Raw genomic sequence first — 26,411 nt, 5'->3', positions numbered from 1 at the left:
TGCCTCCAGCATTTCTCCAGTTTTTTGCTGGAGTCTGCCATTTTGATGAAGACCAGAGCCCCTGAACAGCAGTAAATCATAAAGCAGAACTAAACACAACAATTTTAATACATTTTAATGGTTTAAAAAAAACAGTTACATTCCTGGAACATCATGATTGATAGCTGTCATATTTGCTTGTGTCCTCAACCAAACCATGAAAAGCACCATGGCAGTTGTAGATCAAAAAGAAACAGCTTCCTTGGCTGTAAAGGATAGGCGCGGACGCAGCACTGCTTTATCCTTGTGGAGGATCAAGTAGGGAGACTTGCAAGACAAGGCCGCCAACTCAGAAACCCTCCTGGCAGACTACTTTCTGAGAGTGTCAATAATGGGATCTCCCTAATGTTTTCAAACAGTGGTTTCTGAAGCACAGAGCACCAGATTCAAGTCCCACAGAGGTAGCGGTGGTCAAACCGGAGGGGCCACATGTCGAATCCCCCTGTACTCATCAATGAATGAGTCACCAAGGGTCGCTGAAAAAAAAAAAAAAAAGACAGCCAAAGCCAATATCTGCCCCTTAATGGTGCTTAAGTCAAGTTTCTGGTCCACTCCTCACTGCTAAAACAGCAGGATCCTGGAAACTGAGTACGTGCGCGGACACCGCCCCAACTCCTCACACATGGAGATGTAGGCCTTCCACGTACAATGATAAATCTTCCGAGAAGATGACTTCCTTATCCTCAGTATAGTGGATATTACCGAATCCTACAGAGCTCTGTCCCTTAGCACCTGGCTTTCAACAGCCATGCCGTTAAAGCCAGTGATGGTAAAGCAGGATGAAATATTGGACCTTGCAACAGAAGGTCCTCTCGCATCAGCAGCCGCCAAGGAACATCTGCCACCATTCGTAATATGTCTGTGTACCACAGACGCCGGGGGCCAATCTGGAGCAATCCGAATTACCGGAATCTCCTCGGCCTCCACTCTGCGAAGCAGATGTGGTAGAGGTTTGAGTGGGGGAAAAGCATAAATCAGCCGATAATGCCCCCATGGAGCCAACGCGTCTGCCACATCCGCCCAGGGATCCTTTGACCTGGCCACAAACTTCTGTAAGTTCCGAGTCAAGAAGCCAGGAGATCCACATCTGGCGTGCCCCATCTTAGGTAAAGGGGCCGAAATACATCCGGATGTAGTGACCATTCCCCTTGGTCCAGCATCTGACAACTTAGATAGTCCGCTTGCCAGTTTTCTACGCCCGGAATGTACCACGCCGCTCTGCCCACCGCAGGATGTGAGCGACCTCCAGTGCTGCAGCTGAGCTCCTTGTTCCTCCTTGATGGAAGACATACGCCACCGCCATGGTGTTGTCTGACTGGATCCTGACCGGACGCCCCTGCAGCCTCTGTGACCATGTGGAGAGGCACTGCCTGATCGTCCGTAGTTCCAGCACGTTGATCGGCAGGCGGGAATATTCCTGGGTTAGACGGGGCATGTCGTGGCCGACCCAGCGCGTAGCTAGGGCCTGCTCACGCTCAATGGCCAGGCTGGGGACACTACCAGGATCTATATTATCCAGTCTGTCACCCAGCTTGACTGTTGATTGTAGATCACAGGCATCAAAAATGCAGAAAAAAAAAAGTCCCAGGACCAATGGTCCCACCGGGAGCCAGGTCCTTCTACACTAGGCAGAAAAAGTTGCTGGATGCAATGTGAGGGGTTATAGCCAGTAGGAACCCCCCCCCCCCCCCCGGGAGTGGTACTGTGCAAGTGTTGCTGTTAACACTTTCTGCCTAGTCCTCTCCTAAAGGGGCGATATAACCTAAGGTCAAGACGAAGATGCTGTGTCCATCAATGAACGACAGAGAAAAAATACTTTACTATCGTAAGTATTAAGAGTACTAAATTGTTTCTGTACTCAATACCGTGCACTGTTGACTGACAAATATGCAAAAAATATGCAAAAAATTTAAAAAGTTATTTTTTTAAGTACCGTAATTGTATCTGACCATTACAGTATTAAACAGATGGCACTTCAGATGTCATTGCATCCTGAACCTAGCAGGCTTATTTTGTTACTGAAAGCACCAGCCTTTATCTAGTCACTATGCTATAGCTAATATTGTGATCACATGATCGAAAACCACAGTAATTGGTTCCCAATAGAAGGGGACAGAGCAGTTAGTGACAGCGGTGAGTGAGTTTGGGCAGCTGTGCAAAGTGTCTGGTGGTGGCTCTCTGAGTGGATACATTTACTAACATCCACAGCATTGGGTATTATGTTGGCGATCAGTAATATATAGATTGCAGATGTTAAAATGTTTATGTTCATAATTAAAAGAAATACCATTAAAAAAAATGTATTACCACCTATACAAAAAACTAGGGTCGCACAGATACCGATACTAGTATAGGTGCCGATACCGAGTACTCAGGCAAATGGTCCCGATGTTTCACCCCGATACCGGAAGTCAGTGGGCGGGTGGAAGAAGGCAGAGCATGGCACAGTCAGAGTCCGGAGGTGCAGTGGAGGAAGGTAAGCCTGTGGGCAGGGGTGTGGGTCGCAGCCGCATGCTTTTGTGACAGGGCCATCAGAATCGTTAATGGAAGTGACGGCCCGAGTCTCCGTCAGAGGCGGTACACGGTAAATCCCATCTTGGTACACCCTGAACTCTGCCTCAGTAGCCTGCAGTCGCAAGGTGGCACCAGACATCTTGTTACACCCAGCCCATATAGTTCACTAGCTATATGGGCTGGGTGTAACAAGATGTTCGCTGCTGCATTCTTCTGACTAGGCTTACTGAGGCTGAGTGCAGGGTGTATCAAGATGGGGTCTTGTACTATGTCATCACTTATAGTCGATTTTATTGTATCATGCCACCTATAAGTGCCAGTCATCAGTAAGTGCCAGCCATCAGTGCCACATATGAGTGTCCAGTCAGTGCCACCTATCAGTGCCCATCAGTCAGTGCCACCTATCAGTGCCCATTATTGCCAGCCATCAATGCGGCAAATCAGTGGCCAGTCAGTGCTGCATATCAGTGCCAGTAATTAGTGCTGCAAATCTGTGCCCATCAGTACGTGCCACCTATCAGTGCTGCAAATTAGTGCCCATCAGTCAGTGCCACATATCTGAATGAATGAAATACTTGTATAGCGCACAATGCGAACTGAATCGCCTCTAGGCGCTGTGCCACCTATCAGTGCCCATAAGCGCCACCTATCAGTGCTGCAAATCAGTGCCACATACCAGTGCCCATAAGTGCCAGCCATCTGTGCCGCATATCAGTGTCAGTCAGTGCTGCAAATCACTGCCCTATCAGTGCCAGCCATTAGTGCTGCATATCAGTGTCCTATCAGTGCTGCAAACCAGCGCCACCTATCAGTGCCACTAGGGTTGATACATCATCCCTTTAATCCAGGACACATTAATTACACAGGTTCTGAGGCTATCAGTGCCAGCCATCAGTGCAGCAAGTTTACAGTTCCTCATAATTATAAAGATTATATCGTTAGTCTGTATTGTGCTTTGAAAACTGTCAAAAAGTATCGGTAATTGGTATCGCCAAGTACTTGAAAAAACATCAGTACTTTTACTCGGCTTTCATTCCACAAATATAGATGCCACTTCAATAATAAAACTAGCACCTAGTGGTTTAAAGCAGGTTTCCAACTTTTATTTTTCATTTACCTCCACCACGCTCCCACAAAAGGAAAAAAAAACATACCTTTTTGCCCCCCCCCAGGGGTCGTCTTGTAGGTCCAATGAAATCAAAGGTCCTTCCTCATCCCTTCCAGAGGCAGCAATGGGTGGTTGTTAGAGCTGCTTACTTAAGAACATGTGAGATTGGCAAGCATCATTTGACATTTCAACAGTTTCAGCATTGTCAGCTCATGTATAGAAATCCACACCCCCTGCAAGGGCTGGTTCAGACCAAACCAGGAAAAGCTCAATTGGTGCATGTTTCCCACACTGCAGGTGAACGGTGTTGCCCCTGTAAGAGCGCGCGGGTGTCAATTTGTATTGTCACCCTGAATGCATCTCGCAAATGGGCTGCACCAAATGACATGGTATTGCAGTAACCATGCCGTTTGGTGCAGTGCATTATGAAATAGTGCTTGTAATACTTTTACCACATTCCAGTGCCTTTTGCAGCCCATTCGAAGAAATGGACTGCAAAACTAGACTACACAGGAAACCGCGTTCCGGTGTGTATCGGACCAAAACCTGCAGGATCTTGGTCAGCACACCATTTAGAAGTTGAGCATACCAGTTCCATTAGTCAGCGAGGACGATACACTTGGATTTCTTCCCACCCACAATGCTGGCCCTGAAAAGTTTGAAGCAGTGATATAACGATAATGTGACCCTTACAAACAGCCAAAAAATTTGAAATTTTTTATATTAAAACATACATTCGATCGATTGTGTATGTCTGCACTATACCTTATGTGATTGTGAAACGCTGCTTACACAGTTGCTTGGCAAGAAGGCTACCTGGAAAAGATTTAGTTGAGCAATCCAAAAAAAGGACACCACCTTCTGCTGTATACAGCTAATAATTGACTGTACACAAAAAATAAAATTAAAAAACACATTTATCTATTAACCATTTAAGCACCCAGGATTTTCCCTCTTAATGACCAGGGCATTTTTTGCAATACGACACTGTTGCTTTAGCTGACAGTTGCACAGTCGTGCGAAGCTTTACCCAAACAAAATTTATTCCCCCCCACAAATAGAGCTTTCTTTTGGTGATATTTGATCACCTCCGCGGTTTTTATTTTTTGCGCTATAAACAAAAAAAGTGCGACAATTTTGAAAAAAATAAAATCATTGTTTACTTTTTGGTATAATAAATATCCCTAAAAAATAAATGTCTTCATCCGTTTAGGCCAATATGTATTTTTCTACATATTTTTGGTAAAAAATAAAAAAAATTGCAATAAGGGTATATTGATTGGTTTGCGCAATTTGTTTTTTAGCATTTACAAAATAGGGGGCATTTTTTTATTATTTATCTTTTACTAGTAATGGGGGCGATCAGTGATTTGTAGAGGGACTGCGACATTGTGGCGGACAGATCGGACACTTTTTTGGGACCATTGACATTTATACAGCGATCAGAGCTAAAAACGGCCACTGATTACGGGGAAGGGGTTAACAATAGGGGGCAATGAATGGGTTAAAAGTGTTCCCTAGGGGGTGTTTAACTGTGGGGGCAGTGTACCGACTGGGAGTAGAGATCAAACGCTGTTCCTGATCACAAGGAAAATCTGATCTCTGTCTACTTCCCTGTAGCTATTAAAGTGGCTGCTGTACAGGCTATGTTGATTTGCACAGGGGAGCCAACCTGCCGCCGTATAACGATGGTGGGTGGTTGGCAAGCAAAAGATAAATTCACGTTAGTAAAAAAATAAAGGCACATCTTTTAGCACTTTTTTTTTTACACTAGGCGCCTGCAAAGCATTGCAACCATGATCAGGGCTCTTGCAGACTGTCAGTGTGAGCTGCCTGCTCATACCTTGTATGAGCAGGCAAGTACACAATGACAGGAACAATCATTGAACTACCTAGAGTGCTCAACAGCACCACAAAGCCTGTTGGTACGTGTTCTCACCTCTGAATGAATGATGCGGCCGGGGTGGGTATAGACCCACACTGGCACTTTTTTGTTTTGTTTTTTAAATTGTGACAGCAAGTTCAGGGAGAAGCTTCCCAGCTCGCTGTCACTAGAGGCAGTGGGTTGGGGAGAGGTAGCTGCAGTGGGAACATGTCACAGGTTCCCAAAGGTGAACTTATCCTTTAAAGTATTTACTGGTCATATTGTGCTTTTGTGTTGGGTCACTTATCTGCAAGACCTACTAAAGGCAAAATGTTACTGGTTCTATTAAAATGTAATGGTCAAATGTATCTACATTTTCCTACAAAATTTGACATTTTAAAAGTAAACCTTTCACAAAATCTTGGAAATTCCACATATGAAAAAAGAAGAATTTTAACATACCTGTAAATTTTGTATCTCAGAGTACAGGACGCAGGAATCAAGTCATAGTCCATTGGTTATATGCCACTACTGTAAGGTCATTGGACACAGGCAATAGCTTTGATGGGTCCCCCCTAGTGTTCCCATATAACTCTACCCACTCTGAGGCTCCAGTTTTGTAAGCAAGCAAGATATCACAGAAAAGAAGGGGAGGGTCCTGTACTATACGCCAAGAAATGGAATTCACAGGTAAGTCAAAATTTCTCCTCTATCATACATTACAAAGGAATTGACAAACCAAGGAATAATTTGCGGCTGGGCAACAAGAAAATTAAACAGCCGCAACAGGTTGACAGGAAGAAAATAAGAGGGTCAACGAATCTCAAAATAAACTTAACAGTAGAAATATTGTGTTACAGGAGCAACAGCATAGACCAGTGATGGCGAACCTTGGCACCCCATGATGCTCATGCACTCTGCAGTGTAGAAGAGTATCCTGGGAATTGTAGTTCCAAAACATCTGGAATGCCAAGGTTCGCCATCACTGGCATAGACTGAACAGCTGCCTAACAACCAACAGTCCGGTAGAAATGTGAAACGGAGGAAACGCTCAGAGGAGGAGTACAGAACCAAATTTTAACAAGGCATGGGCTAGGGAGGGTCCTCTCAGAGGGTAAAGGCCTGGGCGGGGGGGAACAACATGACCATGTGGGTAAGTGAAAAAGGGAGCCCCAAGGGGGAATACTTCAGTGAGACAAATGGGATGGGGGGGGGGGATTCTCATGGAGAAATGGCATAGCCATAGATGTCATACCTGACCTTGCAAACCCTAAGATGATTACTGTCATGTCATACTGGCTACCTTGACCCCAAGTGGAAGAGGAGTCCAAGGAAGGGTTCTGCTGTTGGATAGGAATACGACTGGATTTTATGATGGTATCCGCAGAAGGGATTCTCTCTATTTACAAGCATAACTATAGCTATGAGGTGCTGTAGGAATGATGAGAAAGGATCCTGTATAGTAGATTACAGAAAGCGTATACTAACTATAATTTTGTCACTCCACTATAAATGTATGTTTATCAGCATAACAGATATCACCCACAGATAGATATCTTCACCACATCAAATCCAACAGCTTATCAGAAAATAGGACCTCGGAGCATAGTGGCCAATATGTACTTGGATATGGCACCATCCTCATAAGATTTCAGAATGGAAGCACAGCCACTACTTCCAGTGCTGTGTCATAGCCTCAGTATCCATAAAATGTAATATTGAGGCTATGACACGGCACTGGAGGTATGGGCAGTGTTCTATTGTAAAATCCTCTATGGGGATGGTACTATATCCATGCACATATTGACCTGTAGGCTGTGAGGTCCTACTTTTCACAAAGTTACATAGTTTACTTATAACAGTGGAGGAAGATCTTTTGAGAATATTGCATCGGGGGGGGGGGGTCTCAATACCAGAGATGCAATGTTTTGCACCTATTGTCACAAAGATATAGCTTTATTTTTCTTCTGGCAGCAGGTTCATTTTGGATGTAGTCTATGGTGTCATTTTCTAGCTTGGATAGTTTTATAGTTAGAAGTATGGTCATGTCAAGCTACAGTGTATACAGAATGAGGGCTGAGTAAGGAATTCAGGATATTTTTTTTTTTAATTAGTCCACTATGCCGAGTAGGAGATGTAGCTTGTACCCAAATGGGGGTGTAAAGTGGGCCATCCAAGGTAAGGATGGAATGTGCTAACATGGCCAATATCTGGGTGGTACAGATATTAGGAAATTGCTTGCCCAGGCTGTCAAATCCATAGGCTAATGGGGATGGTCAAGTACAACAGGCATATGCTAAAGCTGTTGTGGACCATAGGAGGAGAGGAAAGGGAAACACCCAAGAAACCCAAGGAAAAGGGGGATTTAAATAATTTGATACAATTTTGTTCTAGTGTACCCTGAGGTCAGGATCTAGGTAGGGGAGGACAACTTAAACACCTACCACACAAAATGGCAATTGGTGAACTTCTGTGGAAGTTCATAAGGGATGAGACAAAGGTGTGTTGCAGCTCAGAACAAGGTCTGAGGATTAGTCCAGAGAGGTCATGACAAGGAAGTCTGCTTCAAAGTTGCGTAAATCATTAGATTTGGAAATGGTTGCCCATAAGAACTACACCTGTGCTATCTTTAGTAGAATCTGCAAAAGAGCAAAACACATCTCATAAAAGAACAATGGATCATGCTTAGAAGCTGCTCAAGATTTTAAATTTTTTATGAATCGGACACACAAGATTGTCACACTGAAGAGACATCATTACCTAGACAATAGTATGCAAAGAAAAAACTTCCCACTGCATGTAGGTGCATGTAGGGGGGGTATGCAAAACAGCTGCTGTCAAATGTTGGATGACAACGTGAAAGTCTATAAATCAAAATTCTGAGGGAACACACTTTTTATCCCTGGGATTGTGAACAAGGATATTCATTTAGCACTAAATGGGCATAGTAAACAGAAGTGGCAACTCAAGAAAAAAAAAAAAAAAAGGTTTATGACCTCCCTCGGTGGAGGGGGAAGAATTTTTCTGACATTAGATTTGAATGCAGATGTACAGGAGTCTTAAATAAAAGTTTTATATCTAACTACAGGTTAGAGAAAAAAAGGCATCTTTCCCACACTGGATTAGAAGACCAGGCTTCAAGCCATACTGTAAAGGCATTGTAGAGATCTGAGGAATAAGGTTCTCCATTCAATCCACACAGAATATTGGGGCCATAGTTTACGTAATCTCCAAATTGACAAGGCCAGCTGTACAACCAGTCCAGCCAGTTGATCAATGAATCCAGATTAACTAGTATAATGTTGAGAGAGTAAAATAGTAATTTCTTTAAATAATGTATGAGAAAAATCTCAAGGTGCCACAGGCAGGTGTGTCAGGCAATGTTACTGTTTGGGCAGAATTAGTGTGTGCTCCTTCATCCAGAGTTGGTGTACTCTTAATACTGGAGTTGAGTTACTGGCCAGATCACCAAGTGAAAACAGAGGGGAAAATTCTAAAGAAAAAAACTCATGCAGCCATATCTAATAATTGGTAAGCTGCAATATATTCCATTTTTGGTTTTGGGTTTAATACTGCTTTAAAGGGTGTTTGTCATGTTTGCAGTTAGGCAACGGGTGGTGTGGAAAGCAATCAGCTATGTCAGCAGAAAAGAGGCCAGAAGGATGCATCTCAGTCTTATGAGCACTACATCAGTAGCAGAGAAGGATCTTCCGATGGTGTCCTAAGGTGTTAAACTACCAAATTTGAATAGGTGAACGTTCTAACGTTACCCATTAAACAGAATAGTGAGACAATACACTTAGGGAAAAAACACTAAGAGTGCAAGTGCCCTTTCAACTAATGTCGATAGCACTGCAGTAAATCTAGTCGAATAATGATGTTATATATTACTAGTGTGCCATCAAAACATGTAAACCCAGGAACCAGTAGGCCAAGTGGTACAAGGAAACCCCATCTTACCTTGTCCATGCCGCTGGTCCTGCCCAGGGTCCATACTTCACCTTCAACGATGGGCATACCCTCAGAGAGGGTCTTCAGGGTCTGGGTGCCATAGGGATGGACCATGGCCCTGTATAGCACCCAGCAGCTAACTACATTTGTTGCACCATTTGCCAAGGTGAGTGTCAACACAGGATTCAGTGACTGAAGCAGACATAGGCTATTCCCATGACTGCAGGGTCCAGGTAAGGTTACCTAGGTGTGTTTAAAAATCACTGCTCTGGAAACTGCTAATGAGCTATGAAAGCAAGAAGTTGTCTGATCCTGAAATAAGTGTTAATGAGTTAAATTTGGTGAAAAGATAGGAAAAACTTCTCAAAAAAGTGCATCCATCACCTAGGGACACTAGAAATAAACTGAAGCCTGATGGATTGGGAGAGGTTATATGGGGATACTAGGGGGGTGGACCCAGCATAGCTTTTGCCAGTATCCAATCACCTAAAGGTAGCAGCATATAACACCCAGTCTATGAATAATTTTTTTGTGTCCTGTACTGTTCGATAGACATATGCATTAGAATAAGTTACCTTCTGTGAAAATAAATCAGTTGATACAAAGATTAAGTTATGTGCAAGACCATGATAAATTCAAAGTGCAGTAAGGCCTTATTGATCAATAAGGTGGCTTGGAAGGTGGGGCAAATCTAAATTTATTTTTTAGGTAACTAAGGGTCTACATGTGCTTTAGTTGTCTTTACCTCTAGATCTACTGGTCAGTTTACAATCCTTAAGGTACACATCTGTTTATGTAAATGTCCAGTTTTACTTAGTGGACCAGGTTTGCGTCAGGTTACAGATCTGCAGTTTGTGAAATGTATAAGATTAAAGGGATAAAACTGAAGAGAACATTTCTGGTATACAATCCGCTCAGAAAAATAAAATTGATATCTAATCAATGACAGACAGCATTCAGCCAGCGTAAAAAATAAAATAAAACACAGGTTGGCTTGTGGGTAGACATCTTTGCAGTCATTTAAAGTGCTTGATAAAGAACCATTCCATTCACAAAATACTTTACTCATACTGATTCCACACACAGCAAAGACACAAACATGCTACTTTTGGCCCTTAGGCATCACCTTTCATAACCTACCATTCCCAAAATATCTCAAAACCTCTCAAATTATACACCCTGCAAGCAATACTTAGCTCTCCCTTTTTACAACAGAACATTCACAAGAGATTGGAAGCACAAATTCAAAGCTTATGCAAATTTCTTTTTCTTATCACCAAAGTTTAAATTAGTTAATTGTATCTCACACAACAAAAGTTCACAAACAAAACTCTTCACACCGAGTTTAGCAAACTATTTTAAGATTTAAATAAATGACAGACCTTCCAGATGGACACTCGGCTATCTTTAGAGCGCAAGATCACCGATAACGAATGATCAAAGTCATTTTTAATGGGACATCTGGCTCAGTTAGCCACTAGCGTTTCATTCTTGAAAGAGGTAATTAAGGGCGGTGATTATGTATTTGGGAAACTGGTATCTGAAACCGGTCTTTAGATAAAAAAAAATAAAAATTGTGAATACATTTTCATACAGCCGTTAAGTGGACAAACACATTGATACTGTAATTTGGGAAAGTAGCAAAGCTGCAAACATTTTAGGAAATAAGTGCTTTTTACTGTTGTATAAAATTGAAATGCTCCGCATTCTGAAAAAATTGTAGAATCAGAAGTCTATTACTGAGGTTCAGACTCCTTTGTGAGTCATTGAGATAGTCCTGAAGAAGGAGCAACAACAGTGACAGGATAAAATTACAGTGATTGGAAGAGAGTAGTCCATAGATGGATTGAATCCTGGCCGATTCTGGATTCAAACCATGTATGGGCAGGCTGAATGTACCGAGTTGATCGATACACTTGGGTACAATCAGCCTGCCGGATCTTACTTGCGAGTATCGCTATCGGCTGTTATAACCGCTAGCAATAATCACAGTCTTCTCCCTGCAGGGATGGCTTCCCCTGCCGAGAGAATAATATGGCTCAGCAGGAGGGATTCCTGCATCAACCCTGTCTGTGTGTTGATGGGAGAATCAAGCAAATTCCTTTTCAAAAGAAATTTGCAGTGTATGGCCAGCTTAACTTGCACTGTCCTGACCTGCCACATCTAGCACCTACTTCTCATATGCCTTCATGTTTATCAACCTCAACTATGCTCAACGCTACTTTATTTGGGGTCCCAATTTGCAAAGGCTTCTTCACTTGGCCATTGGCTCAGTTTCTAACAAACAGAAGGGCATGTGAGTATAAATGAAGGTGGTCAATGATGGACATGAGAAGGGAGTTAAGACTCAACTTTTTAGCATATTAATGCACCCAGCAGACACCCTGGTACAAGCTGTATCTTAAGTAAACAATGATAGGCAGGCAATACTTCTGAGGATGAATTATTCTATGGCTATTAGTCAGGCAAAGGGTGTCTGCTGGAGTACCCATGATTGTTGCCTGAGCCAAATGTAATCCACCAAACTAGGCAATGTTAAAATCATGTTTATGGATGGGCTTAAGTACTGTAATTATATAAGGCGGCCAAGTATTTACAATCAAATGGGACTAGCCCAAGGGTACAGAAGCATCCAACATCTATATTCATTGCCACATCTAAAAGATATGGGTGTCCGCTGCCTGCTCCGAAGGTCCATTTCATCTGGGGTGTATTAAGCCCCGTACACACGAGAGGACTTATGTCCGACAGACTTCCGAAGGAGTTCCGAAGGAGTTCCGCCAGAGTTCCGCCAGAGTTCCGACAGAGTTCCGACAGAGTTCCGACAGAGTTCCGACAGAGTTCCGACAGAGTTCCGACAGAGTTCCGACAGAGTTCCGACGGACTTTTCGGCTGAGCGGACTTGGCCACACACAATCACACTAAACTCCGACGGATTCGAATGTGATGACGTACGACTGGATTCGAATAAGGAAGTTCACAGCCAGTAGCCAATAGCTGCCCTAGCGTCGGTTTTAGTCCGTCGGAATAGCATACACACGAGCGAATTTTTCGAAGGGACCGGGTCCGGCGGAGTTCCTTCGGAAAAATTTGAAGCATGTTCCATATTCTAAAGCCCTTCAGACTTTGGCGAGTCAAAAGTCCGTTGCAGCCCACACACGATCGAATAGTCTGACGGAATCAGTCCGTCGGACTTTGGATGTTGAAAAGTCCGCTCGTGTGTACGGGGCTTTAGAAGTACTTCTACAAGTCAGCATACATGTACATATTATTGTACAAGCTCATTCCAACTCGGCAGTCTAGCCTGGGCCATAGAAGTTGAAGGCAAAATTGCAGCCAATACAAAATTATCTTTAATAAGTTAGGGTCCTTTCACACAGGCTTTCCGATCAGGTCCGCCAGGTCAGTTTTTCAGGCAGACCTGATCGGAGCCTCCATTTACTCCTATGGAGTGGGAGATATCAGCGGAGACATGTCCACTGACACCCGCTGCTATCCGATCCGTGAAATCCAGATGAATGGTGACCCTATTTTTTTTATCCATCTGACGGATCGGATGAAAACAGACAAGCGGTCCGTTTTCATCCGATCTCCCCATAGAGCAGAGCTGGGCTATGACAGGTCCGTCTCAGCACAGTGAGCGGAAACTGACTTGCCATTCTGCTCAGCGGATCAATCACTCGGTGAGCAAGCGGACAAGCCCGTGTGACAGGACCCTTATCCTGTGAGAGCAGTCACGGCTTCTTCATAGAGGGGAAGCTACATTTGTATATGGTTATGTACATAAATAACATGATATTTCCTAATGTTTGCAGATATTCTAGTAGTATCAAAGCAAAAAACTGTTGTGCCTATACCTGTATTTAGGTAAAACATGTAAATCTTTGAAACTTCTAGAATCACCTGGTAACTGCATAAAGCTGCCACTAACTTTAAAGTCCCTCCACTGCGCATCAGAACCACTAGCAGTTTCTTGGTTTCCACAAGGCAAAACATCCCACAATGTAATGTGGATGTCTGCAACCAGCTGAGAGGTACCTGCACTGTATTGTAGAATTAGTATGGGTGTGCACAAATGTAAGGCTAGACAGCCCAAAAATGGGTCACAAATGGTCAGATCAGTAAGGGCCAGCAAGCTTTTGGCCCGTGTGTACAGCTTCCTCTCTGACAGAACCTATGGTGTTCTGGAAGTTTTTTTTTTTTTTCATTCAAAAAAACAGTGTGCACCCCGCATTATTCTGGGAATAGTTGAAGCATTCATTTGGAGGGGGTTCAGTAGGGGCTAAATAAAATTAGTGACAGCAATTTAAAAGGCACCAGATAGTTCCAGCTAAAAACTTATAGATTCGTTTTACCTGAAAATGTTGTCAGTAGTAGAGTCAAACGTTAGATTTAGAGTACATATAAAGTAACTTTTGTTGGGAGTAGGGAACGGTTAAAAACCCCCGGTAGTTTTTTTTTTTTTTTGCTTCTGTCTGGGTCTTGTTTAAGATTTCCCTTCAAAAGACTCAAGAGAAGAAATCATTCCAAGGTAGGGTAACATCGCCTCATAGACGGGTGACTCGTTGGAAAATTTCATCTTGCCGTCTGGCACAGTCACAGCTGTAAAATTATGAATATCTAATCACTTTGTTTTGGTGACAATGGTCACCAGCTCACATAGGGAGGGCAAATTTCCATAAAGGGGGAAACATCAATTAAAACCTGACAAGGTTTTCCTTCCACGGTATCAAAAAAAAAAAAGAAGAAAAATTTGACTGATACATTTTAAAGTGACCACTTGTTAAATCAGGAAGAAAAAAACAAAAAAAAAACCCCAAGACCTCCCTGTAAAGAAGAGACACCATACTTACCTGTCCTGCAGTGGCCACAGAATTCTCTATCCCCTCACCGGGAGTTCTGAATGCAAAGTTCCCCATCAAGCATCATGGTTCCTTCCACTGGCCCCTACTTTATTGTGTCCCCCTTAGTCATGTAAAGGCCAGCAGGGACCAAAGCCCCTGGCAGGGGACAAGGTATCAAACTCTTGAAGCATGCAATTTAAAAAAAGAAAAGGATGCTCAGCTGCTCTTGAAAAGCACAAGGATGGTCAGTGCAGACTGCGAGACAGGCAAGGAGGAGGTCTCTTCACAGAGGGATTGTGGATTATTTTATTCTTTTTTTTTTTTACTTCCTGAATGACAATAGTGTCACTTTAAGCTTGTATAGTACTGAAGATTAAATCCATGCTTTACGAAAGAGATATATCACAAATTGTTTTGAAAAATATACACATTTTATTGCAAAAACATGATTGAATTACAGTATATAAAGAAAGAATACTCGGTTTTGGACAACTCCAAATCTCCCAAATACATAGACGTGTATTACAGTCTGTTAATCCAAGATCTGTCAATTATAAATCACAGTAAGTAGTAACTATGGGGATTTTTCTTTTATACTGCTGGGACTTGAATCTGTCATCCACAAAAAGTGAACTGCTGAATCTAATTGTTTTATCACATACAGTGCATTACTCAGGTTTAGGTTTCTTATCAATGTAGGGAAAAAAACAAACATTCACTTAATCACATATTCACACATCACCCAGAAAAAAATGAACAGTACAACTGCTTGCTAAGGCTAACAGCTAGAGTCAATTCCCAGAGTTTTTTTTCTTTTTTTATTATCCTATAATACATTTGTGAGTTATATGCAACAGCTTGTCTCTCGTTGATCTTTAGGTGGAGGTAGAACTTTCTAATGGTGCTGATTTGGACCATTTTTTTTCACATCGATAAATCTTGTAACATTGAGGATGGCCAGAGAGCAATTGGCTCTATTGTTCATTGCTCTACCAATGGCCTTCTCTTATATAAACATGCATGACCAGCTTGGCATAGAGCATGTTAATGCAATAAGCAGGAGGTGCGATCAACCTGACAAGAAATTTCTGATAGGGAAATAAGCATTAGTGTCAGCAGAATGACCACTATAGCCACATCCATAACTTATCGGCCTAACAAGGCCTGTGTAATGAACTGTTGGATCCACCTCATTCCTAGATATATTGTCTGGGTTAAATGCAGCTATTCATATTGGTACTAAGGGCATTATTCTTCACAAAAAATAACCACTGCAGTCCCTTCCTACTATCTAATACATAAAACAAATTCACAACACTAGAAAAATGTAAAATTAGTAAATTTTTACATTTCTACCCAGCCAGCAAGACTGATTTGGGAATCTGATACATTTATGCTGAAATTAGCAACCATTCTTCTCCAGTGCAGGTAAGATTAAAGCCCCCATACACACGGGCCGAATGCCGGGCAGCATCGGCCGGTTCAATAGAAACCGGCCTACATTTAACCTGTGTGTATGACAGCTGGTTCCGCCAGTGTCTGTTGAAGGGTCATGATCTAAAAAAAAAACTCATACTATCGGCGCTCTCAGACAATAGCTGAGAGCACTGAGTGGAGTGTTCTGGGGGAAGGCTTGAGTGTTGGGGGGGGGGTTGGGCTGTCCCCGTCAGAACACAACAGCACAACAGGGGAGATAGATCACTGTACTAACATTGGATTGTTAGTACATTGACTCAGACCTGAGCTGTCAGGTTTTTTGTTTAACCCGCTGGGTTGAACAAAAAAGAATGAAAACTAGTAGTGTGTACAAGGCTCAAGAAAGTCCACATCAGTCAGACAATGGACTTCACCCCCAAGGCATTATAATTTTGCTGCATGAATGGACTGCAAACCTTATATATATTACTACAGTCCAAAAGTGACAGTGATAAGTAGACCAAAAATACTGCCACTCTTGTAATTTACACACATCTGCCACACCACATAGCAAGTAGGGGGACCTCACTTTTGTCAGCTTAGTAATATGGACTGGTCACCTCTCCACTCCCAGTCTGCTGCCTAAAGAGGAATGGAGCCTCGCCACTCTCTCCTCTCGAAGATGTCCGACATTTTTAAGTAAGATGCTAAAGCTTAAAATGATGTTAGAAGAATAGCATTACGGCAAGCAAAAAGAAGGTGCGCGCACAGAGCTGCAAACTTATCTGCAGAGTATGGGAATATAAAGAGATGTCTGTATATTAAAATAGCAATTTCACATAATCAGATAAAACCCATCTGGAATAATTACGTAAACGTGAATTCTACTCAGATAGCAAAAATACAAGTGCATGGATTCACTTGCCAAAAGATTTATATTCCCACTCTTGTATCACAAACACCTTTGGTAGGTTGCATGGTCTAGGACCCACCCCAGGCCTGTGATTGCACAACGAATGATCATGGTCATACATGTGCTCCACTCTCCTGTGTAAAGCTGGTGCAATTTTCTTTCCTGCAAAAACGGGTTGCAGGAAAGAATCAATTGATTCCCCCATCAACGTGAGGAGGCGTCCCTGCCAGGAAAAAAGTTATTGCTAGCGGCTAATTAAATAAGAAATCCAACCTGCTGGTTGTACCTAAGACTTGGGCACAATCTGCCTGCCCATAGATGGTTTGAATATCAGCCCGTTCAGCAGAGACCGGCCAAGATTTAAACCATCTACAGCCAGCTTTAGACTGATCACACCTTGCAAAGCAACTTTTTTTTTGCCGACTGACCCAGAATGTAGCTCCTTCCTTTCCAAGTATGAGCGCTAAAAATTAGGCAAGAGTGAGACCTAGACCACTTTAGGTATTTATAAAAAAAAAAAGATGAAATCTTACATCGCGTTAATATAAGTAAATACCTAAAATGTGTGCTTGGAGTAAAGCTTTAACATATTACCAACCTTAATCAATATAGCATGAAAATCAACCGCACATGATTTACACAGTGCTTCCATCTATGTCACATCTATGTACAAACTACGAGGTACGAAATTATACAGGCCATGAGAAATATTAAAAACTACATTTAAATAGAATAAAAAGTAACATTACTCACCAGTAATTCTCAGGAGCTGTTTAAAAAAGGGTTTACAACATAAATTCACAAAAATTTGGCAAATACGGTGCAGTAGTTTACAAATACACCATACCAAAGGGTACTCAATAAATGTAAACAAGATGTGAAAGGTACAATACATAATTCTTTATTTTAGTCATCAGAGTGGCAGTGTCCTACCAGACGTATATAGGGAAATCATTTTGTTCCCCCAGAACTGAACCGATTTATAACAAACTGACAAAAAGCTGCACCAGATATTCTGCTCTGCACATACATGTGGCTGTTCTTCGTGTCACTTGGGGCTCATTCACATAACAATCCCTGAATTCTATGTGCAGTTCCACATGCGAGTTTACATGCATTTGCGCGAAATTGGCAGCGAGCTTGTACTGCAATGTCAGGACACTATTTTCTGAGTTGCATTTGTGTGTGCTCTAGCATGTTTACATGCAAAAACAAAAAAATGCAGCATGCTGTACTTAGGCAGCACCATGGTGTGAAATACGCTCATCGAAATTTAATTTTTTTTGCATATGCATTTAGAAATGTGTTTGACAGCATCTGGTGTAAACAAACGTTTTTCTATAAAAGGCTACAGGACTTGCCCTACAGAAGCTCCCCCTTTACGATATCACATGTTCACGTAACAGGCACAGGCCAGTGAAATGTTAAAAAAAAAAAAAAATTACTTTAAAAAATAATTAAATTTCCTGCCGATTTGGAAATTCTTCAATGGAATTCCCCAGAAGGAAAAGGTTGTAAATACGATCTTGTTACAATAGCGCGCCCCCCTCCCCCCAGACAGCTACAACCACGATCAGTGACATGAGCAAACAGAGTTGTACCTTCATTTGATGTAATCTTTAGCCATAAATGTTTTTTTGTAAAAGAAAAAAAAAAGTGAAGGGAATATGGAAGCTGTACACCAAACATCAATACCACTGTAAACTTTTGGTTGAGTGCCGACACAGCCTGCCCGGGTTCCTTCTACTGACACATTTGAACTCCAGGTAGGATCTTCATTGCATACTTACATTGGTCCAGCTTGAACCAACACAAGTATGCATATCTCATCTGTTTGCTAGGCATTGCCATCATTCACAGAATGCCTTGGATTTTATTTTTAAGTAAATAAAAGGCATTCTCTGATTGGATGAAGTGGAGGGGAGGCGACATAATCGCCACTTTTTCGTTGTGTCCTCAATTTTCTGGTTGGATGGAGTGATGCTCAATAAGGCGTGAGCTTTCACCCATAGTTGGTGAACAATGCAGACTAAAGCAGACCATTACGGCAATAGCTTTAAGTATCTGATTGCACATAAAGTGGATTGATGTGGATCAGCACAAAAGAAAGTAGAAAACTAACAGCTGTGTTATGAATGAACACATCAAGCAATGTTTGCTACTTAGTGGACATTTTTTGTAAATTTCTAAAAGGCTAATCCTTACCATTACTTTTTTGGATTGGACCAGTATATGTTAAAACTAGCAAGACTTGCTTCCTATGAGGATGTGTTCCCATCCTCCATTGCCAGAAAAGAAGCTTCCAGCAGCCACTAGAGGTCCCTGTTGGGAGACAGGAGGAAGACTATGCACTCAGATCAACAGATCACCTGCCTCCCAAAAGATGATTAAAAAAACCTTCCTTTTTTTAATCATCTTTTGGGAGGCAGGTGGACTCCTGGACCCCTAATTTAACTGCTTCCCAAATAATGACAGGGCAGGACATTCGTTGTTCTGGGTGGACGTCATATGACATCCTCCCTAGACCATGCTGTATCGCAAAATATACCACCCGCTGTGTCCACCTGACACACCCAATGACAGATGACTGTACCGGGCTGCTGCTGGTACCATGTGATCGCTGTGACCAATCACATGACAACTGTAAACAATGGATGAGATCCATTCATTGTGTACAATACTATTTGCTCGCTGTGATTGGCCACAACAATCACATGGTACAGGCAGGGCCAATCACAGTGCATCTGTATCATGTGATTAGCTGGGGCTCAATAACCACACAGAATATAACTCCACTTTGTGTGCACCAATTACCTTTTCATACCCAGTTAAACAGCCTGTAAAAGTGGCAGTGACATCTATGCCACACATTCTGTGCCGAGGTCTATAGAATGCTGGCAGACACTGCAGGAAGGGATAGATACAAGACCAATCACCTTGCACCAAGAAGGGGAGCAAGGTCTTTACTACAGTAAAACTCCTGCAAAGAGGTAAAGTATCGCACATATCTGGAAGAAACACATAAAGCATGCCAGGATTCCAGGCACAAGTAATGCACATGGCCCCTTGGTACTTATAAAATATTTTGTCTCAAAAGGATGGAGGCACATGCAGGAGGTATTTTTTTTCTTCTTATTTTGTAAGGCTACTTAAGCAAGGCCACTTAAAGGATTTGCAGTTTAGAAAAAGTTATGATTATCATTTCTTATATGGTGTGGCTCATATGGTGTAGGGTGGAAATTAAAAGCGTGGGGTTAAAGTGCAGTCTGCCAGGTTTAACTTAAAGGGTATTTACATTCCAGTAGCTAAAATGAATGCTAAAAAAAAAAAAAAGAGCAAGAAAGTATGCTGTACAGTATGTATACAAAACCCCCTCCCTATTAAAAGAGGTCAAAAGTAACTGAATAGTTGACCGACAAGCTGTACCAGGGCCAGCTATGGACAGTTCCATGATATTTCATTAACAATTATGTAGGTAAAATGTTTTTGATTCCAAGTTTGAAATTTACATTGGAAAGCTCTTGCTACAAACTCTTAGACTCTGTTCACTTAAGTTTTTTTTTAGTTGGAAGCTCAACAAGCAAAAGCCCATTCAATGGCCCCTGTTCACATTTGAGCATTTTGTCGCCTGTTTTGCCTGTCACTCCAAAAATTAAATGAACATCTTTTCAGGCAGATGTGAGCATTTTTTGTCCCCAAAGACTGCAATGGAAAATGCCTGAACAGCAAGATATGAGCGTTTTTTTTCCAGGCATTTTCAGTTCAAACAGCAGCTCCCCTACCCTTTTCTAGCATCACTCCACACCTTACACAGCTTTCTATTGGCCACAGGAAAAAACACCTAAATGAAAGACGCCTGAAAAAACATGAAATTGCTCAGTTCAAGTGTAAATGTAACCAAAGGCCCTTTTCCCCCAAGCAGTTTTTGCAGGTGTTGGAGAGCCCTTTCACATTCAGGCACTTTCGCGCAAAATAAAAACCATGTGAAGAGCGCCTGAAAACGACTTACTATTAATATAAATGGATGTTTTCACACTGGGGTGGTGAAAAAAGTCCTGCAAGTAGCATCTATGGAGTATGTCGGGAGCACTTAAAGCGCATCAAAAACACCCCTCTGCATTCAAACGAATGGGAAGCGCTTCAAAAGCGCCTGAAAAGCTCACGAAAAGCACTGCAAAATGGTTCTTTTGAGTCACGTGACCTTAAAAAAAAAAATAGCGCTAGCGCTTGAAAAGCACTCATTTTATCTGGAGTTTTTAAGCGCCTCATAGTGAAAAGAGGTGGGGGTTTTTGTTGTTTTTTTAGAAGATTGGCAAATATAATAGGCATTTTGGTGTGGCCAACAGAAACCAGTTTAAGGTGTGGAGCGAAGGTAGAAAAGGGATGGGGAGCTGCTGTGAGCTGAAAAGTCTTGGAAAAAAAAAAAAAAAATTCTCGCTGTTAAGGTATTTTCCATTGAAGTCTATAGGGACAAAAACGCTCAAATCTGCCCAAAACATAGCTCATGAACTTCTTTCAGTGACAGGTGTTTTGCTACAGGCGACAAAACACTCAAATGTGAACAGGAGACATTAAAATGAAAAGGATTTGGCTTGAGCGTTTATGAGCGTTGAGGTTAAAATGCGGAAAGTGTGAATGGGGTCTTAAGAAGTGAAGCCTGCTAGCAGCAGCCACATATTCCCATTAGGCTCTGTGTACAACATTTACAAACTGGAGCTGAAGGGTACTTTAAAACCTTCAACAAAGCTTGCTGTAAGCTCTGCAAATGCTTTGTACAAGCTTGCTGCTTACACTGCTCTTACACAAGCTGAAGCCCAATGTGAAACAGGACTCAATGAGAACCAAGAGTTGTCAGTGCAAGGAAAGCTGGCCATCTTTAGGATGAGAAAACACAAAACGGAGACCGCAGGAACATTAGGAGTGGCCAAAGCCACAATTTAGAATGTACTGGAGAGTTCAGCAACACCAAAAGGCTTGAACAACCCACAGAAGAAGACATCTGTGCTGAATGATTGCAGAATTATTTTCATGGTGAAGAAAAACCCCTTAACAGCTAACCAAGTTAAGAACACACTCCGGGAGGTAGGAGTTTTATTGTCAAAATTGACAATCAAGAGAAGACTTTGAATCAAAGAAATGGTTTACCATATAGTACCAACAACTAGAAGGCCACAAAAAGACTTTAGCCGGAAAAGTAAACCTAAAAAATCATGTCAAGTTCTAAAATATAATTGGGGTGCCTAAAATCATGATCAACATGTACAGAATGATGGTAGGAATTGAAGGGAGAAGGAAAAGAACAGCTCATGATCCCAAGCATACCACAAGCCGTGAAACATGGCGTTATGGCCTGGGCATGTATGGCTGCCAATAGAGTTTGGTCAATAACGTGTAAGAATAAGACAAATTGCAGGATGAAGGAAATGTATATGGCCATACTATCTGCCCAGGTTAACCCAAATGCTACACAGCTGGTAGGATGACGTCTGTAAAAGCAACCCAGGTGCCTTTAAATCAGTGGTTCTCAACCCTCTCCTCAAGTACCCAACAGGCCATGTTTTGTGAATTACTCTTAGATAAAATAGCTGTCCAAAATACCAAGCCATTGACTCTGATTTAAAGCACCTCTGCAAAATAAAGGAAAACCTGCAAACACGGCCTGTTAGGGATACTTGAGGACAGGGTTGAGAACCACTGCTTTAAAGGAATAGAAGTGCAATATTCGTAAAATTGCAGTCAATCACCAAACAAGCCGAACACTTGCTGAAGACAAAACTGTAGACAGACTAAAAAATAAGAAGCAATTGAAGAAATGCTGTGATGAATGTGGTGACAAAGCCTCACTAGGCAGGAAACCCACCAATTGGTGATGTCCATGGATTTCATAAAGTGTAAATCCGCCTTTATAGAGAATCTGTAAGGTGACCCTTACATTGGACCCCTTTCCTCATCCCACCCGGTCCCGCAGTACCATATTGCCGTGATCCCCGCTGTCAGACTTCGAAAAAGCTGATTCACTGGTTCGGGATTTTTCTCCTATCCTTGCAGTGCTGAAAGTATGGGTTAGATTGCTTCCGATTGGTCCATGTGACACTGATGACCAATTATAATCCCTGTAATCTGTATTGGCTTGGCAATATGGACTCGATTAAGCTGCGGGGGGGGTTTCAAATCCGCGGACCAGTGAAGCAGCTTTTCGGTGTCTGACAGCAGGGGTGGGGGTTATCGCAGCAATATGCAAAGGAGAACTTACACTTTAAAGCAGTCATTGAAAGTGAAGGATTTTCAACACAGCACTGGAAATACTACTTAGGCCCCTTTCACACGGGGCGGATCAGTAATAATCCGCCCCGTGATGATCCGCTCACTCAGCGGGGATCGCTCCGTTGTCCCCGCTGAGCCGGCGGCGGACAGGGTGGTCTCCGCACACTGTGCAGGGACCGCCCTTTTAGCTCTCTGCTCTCCTCTATGGGGATCGGATGAGCACGGCCCGTTGGTCCGTGTTCATCAGATCCGCTCTGCAGACGGATAGAAAAATAGGATTTTCCTCCGTCTGCAGAATCGGACGATATCGGGTGTCTGCGGATGTTCATCCGCAGACACCCGCTATCCCATAGGGATGAATGTATGCCCGTATTTCATCCGCAAATGGATGGATGAAATACGGACATATCGTCCGCATGTGTGAAAGGGGCCTTATGGTTACTTTACCCAGCTACTTTTCAGCGCTTGAAAATGGAAGCGGGTGCTCGTGTGGGGATAGAAAAGTGCTGTAAATCCTAAATGGCTAACGCCCCATTCACACAGGATGGATCTGTTTTTAAAGGCAGGGAATCTGTCCTCTGATCCCCTGCTGAGCAGAGTGGGCAGATGACATGTCAGTGTTCACTTGGCCTATGCAGAGCAGACTCATCCGATTCTCCTGTTAATCCGATTCGATCTAATCCAGCCAAAAGGATTGTTTTTGCTGGATCGGATTGGAAGTAGGTGGATGTAAACGGACACCAGTCCATTTACACCCGCCACTCCACAGAGGAGAATGGAGGGTCCGATTGGGCACGCCTGGAAAACGGACAGTGGACCGCTCATGTGAAAGGGGCCTGACAAAATATTTAGTTGGACACCTTGCCTTCAAGCTGCAAGTTTACACAGTGTCATCCTGAAAGCCTGATTGTGGCAGTGAAGAGAGCAAAAAGTTTAACGTTCTGTCACTGTCCAAATATTATTGGACCCGACTATCTTTAGGTGACCCACAAGCTTGGTGTACTTTTAGTCTATGGAAATTAAAGCTTTCCTTGTTCATAAATTTTAGGGGTTGCATTAGTAGGTCAAATCCCACACTGCATTTTCATATCTCAAAGGCTGATAAAAGGAATTTCCATCTGAAACTTGCACGTTTGCCTAATACAAGGCCATGACAAAAACAAATTGTAATTCACTTGCCACTTGCACATTTTGTTCACTTCACAGTACTTAGAATCTATTAGGCAAGCATGACACCATCATTAAAGCTCTGTAATGGTCACTACGATAGGAAAGAACTGGGAATTCTGGTAAGGATCTCTCAGACACCAAAAGCCAGCATTGTTCAATTTGCCAACAATCATACTATTACAGTGGATCTAAACGACCCTATCAGTTACAGTCAAGAAAGTTTCCATATTAAACTGTTTGATCTGCAGTTACCACGATGCTGCTGCACATGTGATCAGTTATGACACCAACTATTTAATGGCTTGACAGTTTGGCTGAGAGCACAAGAAACTAACAGCATTCACTGAATGTATTGTTCTGGAAAACTAAATCTGGGTTCAACTCTGCTTTAAATCTCAGCTTTACTTGGATCAGCCTTTAAAGTGACCCAGCTGTTTTTCTGCTACCTCTGCCATTTCCATACCGTGCAAAAAAGCCACTGTGAGCTCTCCGCGGCTTCCTTTACAGCTCTCTAGCACTCCCTACAGCAGCCTCTCAATCTCAACACAGAGAAACCCTACAAATAACTTTCTGGTGTCAACTCACAATAGATAAGTGTGAGTGGGTCTAGATAAGGTCAGTGGGAAGGCTGTTCCTTACACTTGTGGTCAACCGGGAGGAATCCAACCCCCCCTTCCCCTTACAGAGCTAAAAAGATTACTGGTATCAGTGAGAGCTTATCTGAGAGGCAGAAATTGCTCAAGGAACCCCAAGCAACCTCTGGAGGAATCCTAGTTGAGAAACCCTGACCCAGATAGTAAGCAGTGAAACTGTAAAAGTCTACTTTACCTTCCAAAGTCAACTTTGCAGGAATTTAGATTGTGCATGTGTAGAACATTTGCCAAGTTTTCTCGATTGGTTGGAATTACTTTTACAATTAACAAAGTGATGTGATCAGGCAGTGAATCAGCCGCCAGCCAATAGAAAAAACTTCCAGCTAATTAAGACGGCATGTCATACCTGGGCAAGCTTATGGGGAAAAAAAGGGAAAATTTTACAGCGTTTCCGAAAAGCTATCTAGGGATTGCTACAATAAATAAAATGCAATATATACCGTCAACAGTATCTAAGTGCAGGTGTTAGAAGAGACAGCAGAAGGAATAGAAATGGTCTTTTTACGTATGAGCATTTAGATTTCAAGCGTATTTAAATCAAAAAACAAAATGTACCTCTTACTAGTCCTTACATGAAGGTGTTATTTTTCAGAGTTTTTTTTTTTCTTTCTAATTTGCACCTGGTAATGCTGCAAATAGCACTTCATATCCCTTAGGCTAGCCATACACTGAACACATTTCTTTCCTGCAACCAAAGAAATTCCCTCCATTCCCCCATCAACACAGTGTTGATGCGGGAATCCTTCCTGCCGGGCAACTGTCTTCTCCCAGTACTTAAAACTTTTCTGAGCCTGACAAAAGAAAACCAATGCAGTCACCACATCTAAAAATTGTAAGCTGTAAAATATTACATTGTTTTGGGGTTTAGGTACACTTTGAAAGGAAAACCAGAATTAAAGACCCTAAGAAAATGGCACGAACCTAAGATAGTGACAAGCTAGTCAGGAGTGAAGAAACAGTATAGTAGCCAGTCGAGTCAATAGTCAGTAAATCTGAGCCAGGAAAAAGAAGAGTAGGTTGGTTCACGTTTAATTTTTTTTTCATTCCATTAAATGAATTCCAAAAATGTAATTAAATTTTTTTTTTCCAAATGCATGATTTTCAGGTGTATATTAAAATGCTCTTATCTGCTATCAAATAATTTTGAACCCAATTCTACCATGGGCTTCCCCTCCCCTTCCTGCCTAAATGGCAGGATGTCCAACAGTTGGATGTGCTGCTTCCAACACCTCACGAATGAGCACAGATGGGCCAACGATGCATGCACAGTCCACTCGCAGAGCTCTGACCTCCGCTACTGCTGCGAGAGTGTTTAGGCAAGCCATGTTCTTGTAACTGAGTGCTCGTTGGTGAGGAGTTGGGGCCGCGGATCCAATGGTCAAGACTTCCTGCCATCAGGACAGAGAGGGGAAGTCCATAGTAGAAAAAGCTTGCTTCAAACACAAGTATTTATTTAACGCATGATGCCCAACCAGTGGCCCGCAATATACTGCTCTGGTATGGCTGATGCCGACCTGCTGTCCCAGAGCATCAGTGTTGTGGATGAACCTAGCTGTAGAGGAAGCAAGCAGGTGTAGAGGTCGCAGATGCTTCCCCTATAGCACCGGCTCATCCAGGTGGAGGGATACCAAATGCACTCTATGCCTGGGGCAGCAAGACTACAGCCGGCGATTAC

The 26,411-nt window shown here is 42.5% G+C and overlaps 1 protein-coding gene across 1 annotated transcript in view; it reads right to left on the bottom strand.

Moving 5' to 3' along the window:
• The window catches only part of CCNT2 (cyclin T2), a 103,495-nt gene that overhangs the window by 39,271 nt on the left and 37,813 nt on the right, over positions 1 to 26,411 (bottom strand). The window lies entirely within an intron of this gene.

The sequence above is a fragment of the Lithobates pipiens genome, unplaced genomic scaffold, assembly GCF_037356315.1.
Source record: "Lithobates pipiens isolate NorthernLeopardFrog02 unplaced genomic scaffold, aLitPip1_a1.2 Scaffold_22, whole genome shotgun sequence".
NCBI classification, from domain to species: domain Eukaryota; kingdom Metazoa; phylum Chordata; class Amphibia; order Anura; family Ranidae; genus Lithobates; species Lithobates pipiens.
This window is presented reverse-complemented; position numbering and strand designations above follow the sequence as displayed.